The sequence below is a fragment of the Cetorhinus maximus genome, chromosome 23, assembly GCF_964194155.1.
Source record: "Cetorhinus maximus chromosome 23, sCetMax3.hap1.1, whole genome shotgun sequence".
Taxonomy (NCBI): domain Eukaryota; kingdom Metazoa; phylum Chordata; class Chondrichthyes; order Lamniformes; family Cetorhinidae; genus Cetorhinus; species Cetorhinus maximus.
In genome coordinates, this window is record NC_135901.1 from 24,453,879 (window position 1) to 24,468,261 (window position 14,383).

Genomic DNA, 14,383 nt, shown 5'->3' on the forward strand with positions numbered 1-14,383 from the left:
CAGGTCTGGCAGTATCTGCCAGAAAGTAGCAGGTTAATGATTCGAGTCCAATATGACTCATCTTCGGGACCCTCCTCTTCAGGAGAGTCATGTTGGAGTTGAAACGTTCACTCTGTTGACATACATTGCCTCCTGATCAAACAAGGCTTCGATTTTTAAATTTGCATCCTTGTTTTCAAATCCTTTCATGACCTTACCCTTTCCTGTCTCTGTAATCTCCAGTCTCACAACCCTCTGAGATATATGAAATCCTCCTCCTTTGCCCCCTGCCTCTCCAATCACTCCTCCCACAGGGACTGGTTTAGGCCCAGATCAGGTGGCTATTCCCTTCCCTGGTGGATATTATTGAACCCAGTTCAGTTTCTGATGACAATTTAACAATTTTCATTGTCACTTTTTCCTAGTGCTGGCCCCAAAAACTACTACGTTCATTCAGCTGAATTTCACAACCTGCATTTGTGTTTTTTTTGGGTTCTCTCACTCCCTTTTTTCTGGTTTAACTCAATTTCAGAGGTGATTAAGGAGAAATATTTGCAGTCCAGAAACTCAAAGTAAGCATCACATCAGGATTGGAGAGAGTCGCCCAATTTATTCTAAACTGAATATCATCCTCAGATTTTGAACATGGAAGGAAAAAGTGCCATTCACAGTGGGGAGAAACAGTACACGTGTTGTGTGTGTGGACGAGGCTTCCGCCGATCATCTGGCCTATTGAAACACAAGTGCAGTCACTCCAGGGAGAAACCATGGAAATGTGGGGATTGTGGGAAGGAATTCAGCTACCCATCTGAACTGAAAATTCATTGGCACCGTCACACCCGGGGGAGACAGTTCTGAGTGTGGGAAGGGATTCATTCAGTCATCCCAACTGTTGAGACACCAACGGGTTCACACTGGGGAGAGGCCATTCAGCTGCTCCCTGTGTGAAAAGAGATTTACTCAGTCATCGCAGCTGCTAATACACCAGCATGTTCACACTGGGGAGAAGTTATTCACGTGCTCCCTGTGTGGGAAAAGATTCACTCAGTCATCGTACCTGCTGATACACCAGCATGTTCACACTGGGAAGAGGCCATTCACCTGCTCTGTATGTGGGAAGGGATTCACTCAGCCATCCCACTTGCTGACACATCAGTGAGTTCACACTGGGGAGCGGCCATTCACCTGTTATGAGTGTGAGAATGGATTCACTCGGTCATCCCATCTGCTCACACACCAGCGAGTTCACACTGCAGAGAGGCCATTCATTTGCTCCGTGTGTGGGAAGGGATTCACACGGTCATCCCACCTGCTGGAACACCAGCGAGTTCACACTCTGGAGAGACCGTTCAACTGCTCCGAATGTGGGAATGAATTCTCTCAGCTATCCTCCCTGCTGAGACACCAGCAAATTCACACTGAGAGGCCTTTTAAATGCCCAGACTGTGGGAAGTGCTTTAAAAGTTCTGGGGTACTGATGTCCCATCAACTTATTCACACTGAGGAGAGATTGTTCAGGTGCTCTCGCTATGGGACTGTGTTCAGCCGATCAGACAAACTCACTGTCCACCAGCCCACTCGCACTAGGCAGAGACCATTCACCTGCTCTGTGTGCAGGAAGGGATTCACTCAGTCACTGGCACTGCTGAGACACCAGAGAATTCACAAGTAACTACAGTGATTAGATTTTGCTGTTATTCACATCCATGACTGGAGTATATGGGGCCTGTTTCTGCTGATGTCAATAAACTCCAGTCTACTTATAGGGCTTAATATTCAGGGTAAAAAGTCAAATTAATCAACTTTGTGTTAAACACACTGTGATGAGTTTTTAAAAAATATATCTCTAGCATAAATTAGTTCCTTTTGAAGGGCTTTCCCTCTACCCAATCTCCTCCATCCGCACCCCCAACAACAAGCTCATGGAGCTTCTTTGTCACGAAGATTGAGACCCTCTGATCAGTTGCTTCTGCCGCTGACTTCCCTTTCACTAGCCCACCAGGCCACGCTGCCTCTAAAGATTTGCCCAACTCTCGCCCTAAACTCATCTTTATTTAGTTTCTCTCCGATCTTCCTTCATCCTCTCAACAGCTTATCTTGTCCATGAGACCCACATTCTGCTCTATCCACCCTGTTCCCACTCAACTGCTGACCACCTAAAAAAGGTTTGGATGAGCAAAACATTCTGGAGGGTGGAAGATGGGAGACCAGCCAGGAGAGGATTGGAATCATCAAATCCGCAAGTAACAAAGGCATGGATGAGAATTTCAGCAGGAAATGGGCTGAGATTGGATGGACACAACCAATATTACAGAGAAGGAAGGAGGTGATCTTAGTGGATATGTTGTGGTAGCTCAGCTGTCAGTCAAATAGGAAACTAAGTTTGCAGTTGGTCTGTTTCAGCCTCAGATTGTGGTCAGGGGGGTGGGGGGGATGGAATCGGTGATGAGGGTAACAGTTTCTGGTGGGGACGGGGTTTTCATGAGCTCAAATATTAACCCACCTCGTCTCGCAGCCATTTAGACTCGAGCATTAATCCCCGTCTCCGGCATATGATTACATTACAGAAAAAGAGTCATTCAGTCCAATCTTGGCATGTTGATGAAAATTTCTGTTCATCAATTGGGGCTTTCAGTGACAGTACTACAATCCATAATTAACCATGTGTCAGAATGACTACTGGAGCCCAGTACGATTACGCAGCACCAAGTTGTACTCTGAGCATGAGCAGTACAAATGGTGGATGTGCAACATGCTGATCAGGAGACGGTTGGAAGTGACATTTAATTACAGACAATATCGAGTCCAGAAACAGACCATTCAGTTCAACCAGTGTGCGCTGGTGTTTATGTTGGACACTTTCCATTCCATCTCCCTCATCTCAGTCTTTCAGCTTATCTTTCTAATCTCCTTTCTCTCATGTAATCATCTAGTTTCCTTTTGAAACAATCTAAGCTATTTGCCCAACTTCTTCCTGTGGTTGTGAATTTCTCATTCTAAACATTCCGAGTAAAGACATTTTTCCTTATTTCCTAATAAATCCAACAGGGAAATATCTTGAATTTATGGCCCTAGATTTTGATACCCCACAAGCGGAACTATGGATTCCACATCTACCTTATCGAACCTGTTCATAATTTAAAGATCTCTATCCAGTCACCTCTAAGACTTCCCTTTTCTAAAGGTAAAAGCCCCAACCTGTTCAATCTTTCCCAATAACTGTAATTTCTCCGTTCTGACATCATCCTTGCAAATCACTTTTGCACTTTCTCCAGTTCTTCTTTATCCTTATTACAGTACAGAGATCAGAACTGTGCACAGGATCCTACACAAATGAAACATAACTTCACTATTTCGGAATTCTACACCCTAGAAATACGTCCTGGTCCTATGTGACCATTTTTATTTGATTTACTGACTTGTGATGATGTTTTTAACTATTTGTTCACCTGTATTCGAGATTGGTTTGCTCTTCTACCCCTTTAACTTTCTTATTCTCTAAGGTTTGGTGATATTTGTACTTTTCCTACCAAAGTGCATCATCGCATATTATCTCTGTTGAAGTTCATTTGCCACTTCACTGTCCAGTCTGTAACTTTTCCAATATCCTCTTGCATTATGTTGCATTCTTCTTCAGTTTTTGATAAATGCTCTTAGTTTGGTAACAGCTGCAAACGTTGACATTGAATTACTTGTTCTCAGGTCCAAATCTTTAATGTAAATTATGAATAACAGTGGTACCAGAACTGATCCTTGTGGATCACCACTTTCGACCTTTTTGCAATCTGAAATGGTGGGAGGTGGGGTGGAATAAATTTCACAGACATTGCATCAGCAGGGGGAACTTGAAATCACGGATGAACACAATGGGAAGAACTTGAAATAAAAGCAGAAAATTTTGGAAAAACTCAGCAGGTCTGGCAGAATCTGTGGAGAGAGAAACAAAGTCAATGTTTCCAGTCCACATGACTCTTCTTCAGAGCAGGGGGTACTTGAAACTGCAGGTGAACACGGAAAGCGGGGAGGGAGACGTGTCTGGGTGGGCTGAGAAGCTTCAGAAACTGTCTAAGATCCTGAAAAAGAGGCCACAGGCCTCGAGTTTACTTTTTAGTGAGAGGCCGAGGGGAGTGGGCTCACTGGGGTCAGGATTTTATTTTCCGAGTGTTTGGAATGGACAGTGAGCTGGAGCTCAGTTTTCAAGCTGTTCTGAGGAAGGTCTGAAATCAGATTTACATCCAGATATCTGTAAGGACAATAAAGTTTACATCAATTATGTTTTTAAAATGAAATCAGAATGCTGGAAATACTCAGTTCTGAAGAAGAATCATATTGGATTGGAAATGTTAAGTCTGTTTCTCTCTCTTCACAGAAGCTGCCAAACCTGCTGAGGATTTCCAGAAATTTCTGTTTTTATTTCAGATTTCCAGCACCCATACTATTTTGTTTTTATTATAGTATTTTTTTTATAATTTTGTTGCATAACGAGTTAGGGTAAAATAATTGTTACCATTTAAATATACAAATCAATTATGTGCAATTGTGGAATTGAGAATTGGCTGTTCAGGAGCAATGTCAGACAGCACTTCTTCACAAAAAATATATTGGAAATCTGGAATTCTGTTGCGATTAGAAGGACTGAAATTTAAAAACTAAGATCGCACGATGTTTCTGAAGAGAATCAACGCAGTTGGATGGATTTAACATACAGATCAGGCACTGCATACTGGAGCTCAATGCCTGAGGTTGGACTAACTCTGGTTTTGTTTTGAAAATGGTGTAGGTTTCCTGTTTGCTCTGTAGATTATCTTCATGCCTGTAGGTAATTTGATGGAGGTGAAGTGCAGTTTTGCAGTGAGTGAAAGGGAGGATGGATGGTGTGATATGTTAAGACATGGCAGATGATGTGTGCCAGATGGACCAAATCCACAAGGGAAACCACAACGGTTTTCCAATTTGTATTTATAACGAGAAGATGTGGTTTTTTTTATTCATTCATGGGATGTGGGCGTCACTGGCTAGGCCAGCTTTTATTGCCCATCCTTAATTGCCCTTGTTCAGAGGGAATTTAAGAAGCAACTACACTGCTGTGGGTCTGGAGTCACATGTAGGCCAGACCAGATAAGGACGGCAGACTTCCTTCGCTAAATAACATTAGTGAACCAGATGGGATTTTACAACAATCGACAATGGTTTCGTGGTCATCATTAAACTTTTAATTCCAGATTTTTATTGAATTCAAATTCCACCATCTGCCGTGGCAGGATTCAGACCCGGGTCCCCACAGCATTAACCTGGGTCTCTGGATTACTAGCCCAGCTAGTCCAGTTCTGAATTCAGAAGTAATGAGTCCACTAAGACCTTTAGAGATTTAAAAAATTAAATCAAAATTTTTATCAACAAAATAAAAGATTTCAAGCACATACATAAGACTACAATTACTTAATACTATAACAACTCCTAAAAGTCCTAATTAACCTGACTCCCAGTTACACACCACCTTTAAAGCAACAGTCCAAAATAGATTTTAGATTAAAAAAACAAGTTAACATGGTACCCACTTGACAGTGGAATTCCAAATAGCTTTCTCCAACTTTAGTTACTAGGCACAACAGACTTATGCACAAATGGATGGAGGCTTCTTGAAGGTTGTTTCACACACTCCTGTTAGATCCTACATGGCCCTCAACATAGCCTTTCATTCTCCTTTATATACTTTTATCCCTCTTTAGTATGTGAATTCCAATGTTCCATATGTCTTTGCAATTGTACCTTTCCCATAATATAAAAACCTTCATGTTGCCAATATTGTCAGTAACCTTTGGGAAAAAAATAAACATACTCCATCGCCTTGCTTATCTGGCTAATTGTAAACCCTTTGAAATCCAAACAATCCCTTCACTTGTCTAAAAATACAAATTTCCTTCACACTTTACATGCTTAAACAGCATCGATGTTTACTCATTAGCATTTCAAGTACATTTCTACACTGAGTTTATTTTGATAATTTCAAGCTTACAGTCCACCTGACTCCAAATGTAATTAAATCACACAGACAGGACCATCTACCCTCACACACATATACCTGCTTTACAACAAATCAGCAAAATATTGTGAAAATTATTATACTTTCGTAACAGATAACACAATCTTGTTCGACCACAGCCTTCACTGAAATAGGATAGTGGTTCTTTTAACAAAGTCACCAAACATGGGGAAGTTGGATGGTTGGCAGCTGAGCAGGAAAAAGGCTGATGGAGCAGGAGGTGGGTCTCAGACAAGATGAGCACTGAGAGGGCATGAGGGGAGATCAGAGAGAAACTAGAGAAAGATGTGAGTTCAGGGCTTGGCAAGGGGCAGCTTGGGTCAGTGGGTTAGTAGAAGGGAGGGAAGCAGCAGAGTCAACTGATCAGATTGCCTCAATCTTAGCGACAAAGAAGCTCCATGAGCTCCTTGCACTTGTTGTTGGAGGTGAGGATGGAGGAGACAGAGGAGAGGGAGGGAACACTTCAAAAGGAATTAACTTCCTCTAGAGATATTAAAAAGAATCAACCATGTTTAATACAAAGTGGATTTATTTGACTTTTATGCAGAAAATTAGCCCCAATAATAGAACTGGAGTTTATTAACATCAGCAGAAACAGAATCCAATGAACATATTTCAGTCCTGAATATGCTTCACAGCAAAATCTAATCACTGTAGTAGCTTGTGAACTTGCTGGTGTCTCAGCAGGGTGGAGGAATGAGTGAATCCCTTCCTGCACATGGAACAGGTTAACGGCCTCTCTCCATTGTCAATTTGTTGGTGTTTCTGTAGGTAGGATGAACGTGTAAATTGTTTCCCACGCTCAGATCAGGTAAACAGCATTTCCCCAATGTGAGATCGCTGGTGCCTCAGCAGGTCAGATGAATGAGTGAATCCCTTCCCACACCTGAAGCAGGTAAATGGCCTCTCCCTATTGTGAAAGCGTTGGTGTCTCAGCAGGTCTGATGAATGAGTGAATCCCTTCCCACACCTGGAGCAGGTAAATGGCATCTCCCTATTGTGAAAGCGTTGGTGTCTCAGCAGGTCTGAAGAATGAGTGAATCCTTTCAGAGGATTCAGAGCAGGTAAATGGCCGCTATCCAGGGTGAATTTGTTGATGTTTCTGCAGGTAGGATGAACAAGTGAATCCTTTCTCACACTTGGAGCCGGTAAACGGCCTCTCTTCAGTGTGAACCCGCTGGTGTCTCACCAGGTTAGTTTAATTACTGAATCCCTTCCCACACTCGGTGCAGGTGAATGACATCTCCCCAGTGTGAATACGCTGGCATCTCAACAGGGTGGTTAACTGAGCAAATCTCTCCCCATACACTGAACAGGTGAATGGTCTCTCCCCAGTCTGATTGCGTCAATGAATTTCCAGCTCAGAAAGGGATCTGAATTCCTTCCCACAATCCCCACATTTCCTCTGTTTCTCCATGGTGTCAGTGCCTTTGTGTTTCTTCAGATTGGACAATCAGTTGTAGCCTCGTTCACACACAGAACACGTGTACAGTTTCTCCCCAGTTTGAATGGTGTGATTGTTTTTTCTCAGGCTGTATAACTGGTTAAAGCTCTTTCCAGTCAGTGCATTGAGACATCTCTCACTCAGGGGTGTGTGTGTCTTGGTGCTTTTCCAGTCACACTGATGTTTGAAATTTTTTTTTTGAAAAATATACTTTATTCATAAAATATCTGGAAGAACATTCCAAACCATTTCAAAATCACCATCACATAAGTACAATCAGATTCCACTTTTACACATTTATCACAAGATGCATCAATACAATCAATGAACATTACAATCATTTCAATATGGTCAATGCAGACAATCAGACAATGTTATTGGAGTTATCAACATATATCATGTTGCACTCTGAGGCGCTTCAATACATTTCTAATACACTTAGTATTCACTGCATACATTCATTTTGAGCTATACAGCCCGAGGGGCTCTCAACAGTTCCCAGCCCCTCAGTGCACTATGGCAGAAAGGTCTTAGGCAGCGACCTTTCCCCATTGCGCCTTTGCGGCGGCTGCCCCAAGCTTTAGTGCGTCCATCAGCACGTAGTCCTGGACTTTGGAATGTGCCAGTGTGCAACACTCGGTCGGGGACAACTCTTTGAGCTGGAAGACCAACAAGTTTCGGGCAAACCAAAGAGCGTCTTTCACTGAGTTGATGATCCTCCAGCTGCAGTTGATGTTTGTCTCGGTGTGTGTCCCTGGGAACAGCCCATAGAGCACAGAGTCCTGTGTCACAGAACTGCTCGGGATGAACTTCGACAGAAACCACTACATCTCTCTCCAGATCTTCTTTGCAAAGGCACAATCCACAAGGAGGTGAACAATGGTCTCGTCCCCACCACAGCCACCTCGAGGGCAATGTGCAGAGGGGGTGAGACTCCTGACGTGCAGGAAGGATCTGACAGGGAGGGCCTTTCTCACCACCAGCCAAGCTACGTCTTGGTGCTTGTTGGAAAGTTCTGGCGATGAGGCATTCTGCCAAATGACTTTGACAGTCTGCTCGGGGAACCATCTCACAGGATCCACCCTCTCCTTTTCCCGCAGGGCCTCTAAGAGGTTACATGCCGACCACTGCCTGATGGACTTGTGGTCAAAGGTGTTTCTCTGCATAAATTTTTCCACCAGGGACAGGTGGTACGGCACGGTCCAACTACTTGGAGCGTTCCACGGCAATGTGGCCAGACCCATCCTTCGCAACACCGGGGACAGGTAGAACCTCAGCACGTAGTGACACTTGGTGTTTGCGTATTGAGGGTCTACACACAGCTTGATGCAGCCGCACACAAAGGTGACCATCAGTATGAGGGCAATGTTGGGCACGTTTTTTCCCCCTTTATCTAGAGGCTTGTACAGCGCATCCCTGCGGACACGATCCATTTTCGACCTCCAGATAAAGCGAAAGATGGCTTGGGTGATCGCCATCATGCAGGAGTCGGGAATGGGCCAGACCTGCACCAGGTACAGCAACAACGAGAGTGCCTCACACCTGATGACGAGGTTCTTACCCGCAATGGAGAGGGAGCGTTGCTCCCACATGTCCAGTTTTCTTTTCACCATAGACACTCGCTCCTTCCAGTTTCTAACACACGCCCCGGTCCCTGTGAACCATTTCCCCAGCACCTTCAGGATGTCAGCCCTGACGGTGAAGGGGACAAAGGATCGGTCAGCCCAGTTCCCAAAGAACATGGCCTTGCTCTTCCCACAATTTACCTTGGCTCCTGAGGCCAGTTCGAACTGGTCGCAGATGTGGATCAGTCTGCGCACCGACAGCGGATCCGAGCAGAAGACGGTGACATCATCCATGTACAGGGAGGCTTTGACCTGAGTGCCTCCACTGCCTGGGATTGTCACTCCTCTTATGCCCGGATCCTTCCTGATGGACTCAGCAAAGGGTTCTATGTGACACACAAAAAGGACAGGGGAGAGAGAGCAGCCCTGCCTGACTCCAGATTTAATAGGAAAGCTATCTGATTCCCAACCATTGATTGAGACTGTGCTACTTATGTTGGTGTAGAGCAGTTGGATCCAATTGCGAATTCCCTCCCCAAACCCCATTTTGGAGAGCACATCCACCATGTAGGTGTGCGATATTCTGTCAAAGGCCTTCTCCTGATCCAGGCTGATGAGGCAGGTGTCCACACCCCTGTCCTGCACATAGGCAATCGTATCCCTGAGCAGCGCGAGGCTGTCAGAGATCTTCCTGCCTGGCACAGTGCAGGTCTGGTCAGGGTGGATCACCAATTTCAGAGCGGACTTGACTCGATTGGCGATGACCTTGGACAGAATCTTAAAGTCCACATTCAACAGTGAAATGGGTCGCCAATTTCTAATTTCCTCCCTCTCCCCCTTGTGCTTGTAGATGAAGGTGATGATGCCTTTCCTCATGGATTCTGACATGCTACTGGCCAGAAGCATACTCTCGTACACATCTAGCAGGTCTGGGCCCATCCAGTCCCACAGAGCCAACTACAACTCCACCGGCAAGCCGTCGCTTCCAGGAGTTTTACTCTTCTCGAAGGACTCAAGGGCCTTAGTCAGTTCATCAGGAGTTAGCGGTTTGTCCAGGCTCTCCCGTATACTGTCCTCTAAGACCTCCGTGATAGAGGACTGGGAGGCCATGCTGTCTGTGGGCTTCACGTCATACAATCCGGCATAAAAGGATTTGCTGATCCTCAAAATGTCGGACTGTGATGACTTTACTGAGCCGTCTTCTTCCTTCAGGCTGCTGATCACAGAGCTCTCTCTCTGTACCCTTTGGAAGAAGAAACGTGAGCATGTCTCATCCTGCTCCACGGAGCGGACTCTGAAATGGAAGATGATCTTGGAGGCCTCCGAGGCAAAGAGCAAGGCTTGCTGGCTCTTCACCTCTTGGAGTTCCTCCTTGACATCGACCCCCATCGACTGCAGCCGGAGCAGATTCTGCATGTTTTTCTGGAGTCGGGACATTTCCCTCTGTTCCTTTCTAGCTTTCTGGACGCCTTTGAAGATGAAAAACCTCTTGATGTTTCCCTTGATCGCTTCTCACCAGTGTGTCAAGGACTCAAAGAGGGGTTTCATGGTTCTCCAACCTTTAAAATCCCTCTTGAGCCCCTCAATGTTCTCTGGGGTCAGCAGTTGCACGTTTAGCTTCCATGCCCCCCCTGCCCACCCTCTGGTCTTCCTCTAAGTGACAGTCAGCCAGTAGGAGGCAGTGGTCAGAGAAGAACACCGACTTGATGTCAATGGATCTGACTGCGAACGCACGGGACACAAACAGGAAGTCTATCCTGGAACGGATTGACCCGTCTGGCCGCAACCAGGTGTATCTACGCTGTGCTCACACTGATGTTTGAAATGTTCTTTTTTTTTTTGCAAAAATATACTTTATTCATAAAATATCTTCAATCACATTCCAAACCATTCCAAAAACACCATTTCAAGGGTACAATCCAGTTCAACTTTTACAAAATGTATCACCAGGTGCATCAGTACAAACAATATTACAATCATTTACAGCCTTTCATTTTGAGCTGTACAGCCCGAGGGCGTTTAAATAGTTCCCAACCCCTCGGTGCACTGTGGCAGAAAGGTCTTAGACAGCGACTCTTCCCCATTGCGCCTTTGCGGCAGCTGCCCCAAGCTTTAGTGCGTCCCTCAGCACGTAGTCCTGGACTTTGGATTGTGCCAGTCCACAACACTCGGTCGGGGACAACTCTTTGTGCTGGAAGACCAACAAGTTTCGGGCAAACCAAAGCGCGTCTTTCACCGAGTTGATGATCCTCCAGCTGCAGTTGATGTTTGTCTCGGTGTGTGTCCCTGGGAACAGCCCGTAGAGCACGGAGTCCTGTGTCACAGAACTGCTCGGGATGAACCTCGACAGAAACCACTGCATCTCTCTCCAGACCTTCTTTGCAAAGGCACAATCCACAAGGAGGTGCACAACGGTCTCTTCCCCACCACAGCCACCTCGAGGGCAACGTGCAGAGGGGGTGAGACTCCTGGCGTGTAGGGAGGATCTGACATGGAGGGCCTTTCTCACCACCAGCCAAGCCACGTCTTGGTGCTTGGTAGAAAGCTCTGGCGATGAGGCATTCTGCCAAATGACTTTGACAGTCTGCTCGGGGAACCATCCCACAGGATCCACCCTCTCCTTTTCCCTCAGGGCCTCTAAGATGTTACGTGCTGACCACTGCCTGATGGACTTGTGGTCAAAGGTGTTTTTCTGCATAAATTTTTCAACGAGGGACAGGTGGTACGGCACGGTCCAACTACTTGGAGCGTTCCGCGGCAGCATGGCCAGACCCATCCTTCGCAACACCGGGGACAGGTAGAACCTCAGCATGTAGTGACACTTGGTGTTTGCGTACTGAGGGTCTACGCACCGCTTGATGCAGCCACACACAAAGATGGCCATCAGTATGAGGGCGATGTTGGGCACGTTTTTTCCCCCTTTATCTAGAGGCTTGTACATCGCGTCCCTGTGGACACGATCCATTTTTGACCTCCAGATAAAGCAGAGGATGGCTCGAGTGATCGCCACCACGCAGGAGTGTGGAATGGGCCAGACCTGCACCACGTACAGCAACAGCGAGAGTGCCTCACACCTGATGACCAGGTTCTTACCCGCAATGGAGAGGGAGCATCGCTCCCACATGCCCAGTTTCCTTTTCACCATAGACACTCGCTCCTTCCAGTTTCTAACGCATGCCCTGGTCCCTCCGAACCATATCCCCAGCACCTTCAGGCCGTCAGCCCTGACAGTGAAGGGGACAAAGGATCGGTCAGCCCAGTTCCCAAAGAACATGGCCTCGCTCTTCCCACAATTTACCTTGGCTCCCGAGGCCAGTTCGAACTGGTCGCAGATGTGGGTCAGTCTGCGCACCGACAGCGGATCCGAGCAGAAGACAGCGACATCGTCCATGTACAGGGAGGCTTTTACCTGAGTGCCTCCACTGCCTGGGATCGTCACTCCTCTTATGCCCGGATCCTTCCTGATGGACTCAGCAAAGGGTTCTATGCAACACACGAAAAGAACAGGCGAGAGAGGACAGCCCTGCCTGACTCCAGATTTAATCGGAAAGCTATCTGTTTCCCACCCATTGATTGAGACTGCGCTACTGATGTTAGTGTAGAGCAATTGGATCCAATTTCGAATTCCCTCCCCAAACCCCATTTTGGAGAGCACATCCACCATGTAGGTGTGCGATATTCTGTCAAAGGCCTTCTCCTGGTCCAAGCTGATGAGGCAGGTATCCACACCCCTGTCCTGTACATAGGCAATCGTATCCCTGAGCAGTGCGAGGCTGTCAGAGATCTTCCTGCCTGGCACAGTGCAGGTCTGGTCAGAGTGAATCACCAATTCCAGAGTGGATCTGACCCGATTGGCGATGACCTTGGACAGAATCTTATAGTCCACATTCAACAGTGAAATGCGTCGCCAATTTCTAATTTCCTCCCTTCCCCCCTTGTGCTTGTAGATGAGGGTGATGATCCCTTTCCTCATGGATTCTGACATTCTACCAGCCAGGAGCATACTCTCGTACACTCTCGTACACTCCTAGCAGGTTTGGGCCGATCAAGTCCCACAGAGCCGAATACAACTCCGCCGGCAAGCCCTCGCTTCCGGGAGTTTTACTCTTCTCGAAGGACTCAAGGGCCTTAGTCAGTTCATCAGGAGTTAGCGGTTTGTCCAGGCTCTCCCGCGTACTGTCGTCTAAGACCTCCGTGATAGAGGACAGGAAGGACTGGGAGGCCGTGCTGTCCGTGGGCTTCACGTCATACAATCCGGCATAAAAGGATTTGCTGATCCTCAAAATGTCGGACCGTGATGACTTTACTGAGCCGTCTTCTTCCTTCAGGCTGCTGATCACAGAGCTCTCTCTGTGTACCTTTTGGAAGAAGAAACGTGAGCTCGTCTCATCCTGCTCCACGGAGCAGACTCTGGAACGAAAGATGATCTTGGAGGCCTCCGAGGCAAAGTGCGAGGCTTGCTGGCTCTTCACCTCTTGGAGCTCCTCCTTGACATCGACCCCCATCGACTGCAGCCGGAGCAGATTCAGCATGTTTTTCTGGAGTCGGGACATTTCCCTCTGTTCCTTTCTAGCTTTCTGGGTGCCTTTGAGGATGAAAAACCTCTTGATGTTTCCCTTGATCGCTTCCCACCGGTGTGTCAGGGACTCAAAGAGGGGTTTCACGGTTCTCCAACCTTTGTAATCCCTCTTGAGCTCCTCAATGTTCTCTGGGGTCAGCAGTTGCACATTTAGCTTCCATGCCCCCCTGCCCACCCTCAGGTCCTTCTCCAAGTGGCAGTCCGCCAGTAGGAGGCAGTGGTCAGAGAAAAACACCGGCTTGATGTCGGTGGATCTGACTGTGAATGCACGGGACACAAACAGGAAGTCTATACTGGAACAAATGGACCCGTCTGGCCGCGACCAGGTGTATCTACGCTGCGCTCCATCTGCAGGGTTGCTGAAGACGTCGTGCAGCTTGGCATCCTTAACTGTTTCCATCAGGGATCTGGAAGTAGCGTCCAATCTGCTGTCGGCCCTGCTGGATCGTCCAGCCGCATTGATGATGCAGTTGAAGTCACCGCCCAGAATGACCGGCCTGGAGGTCGCCAGCAGCAGTGGGAGCTGCTGAAAAACCTCCAGCCGCTCAGCCCCTTGTGACGGGCCATACACGTTAATTAACCGGAGTGGAGCATTCTTGTACATTACGTCTGCTACGAGGAGGTGCCCGCCCACCACCTCCTTAACCTCGGAGACGGTGAAGTTGCCTCCCCGCAGCAGAATACCCAGGCCGGAGGAACGAGAGTCGTTTCCGCCCGACCAGGTCGATGGCCCATGGGACCACCATCGTGACCATTGCCTGTAGGAGCTGAGG

General features: G+C 47.1%; 2 protein-coding genes across 2 annotated transcripts in view; one reads left to right on the plus strand and one right to left on the minus strand.

The window, feature by feature from the left end:
* The window catches only part of LOC144697062 (uncharacterized), a 464,933-nt gene that overhangs the window by 320,992 nt on the left and 129,558 nt on the right, over positions 1 to 14,383 (plus strand). The window lies entirely within an intron of this gene.
* The window catches only part of LOC144697259 (uncharacterized), a 488,548-nt gene that overhangs the window by 27,639 nt on the left and 446,526 nt on the right, over positions 1 to 14,383 (minus strand). The window lies entirely within an intron of this gene.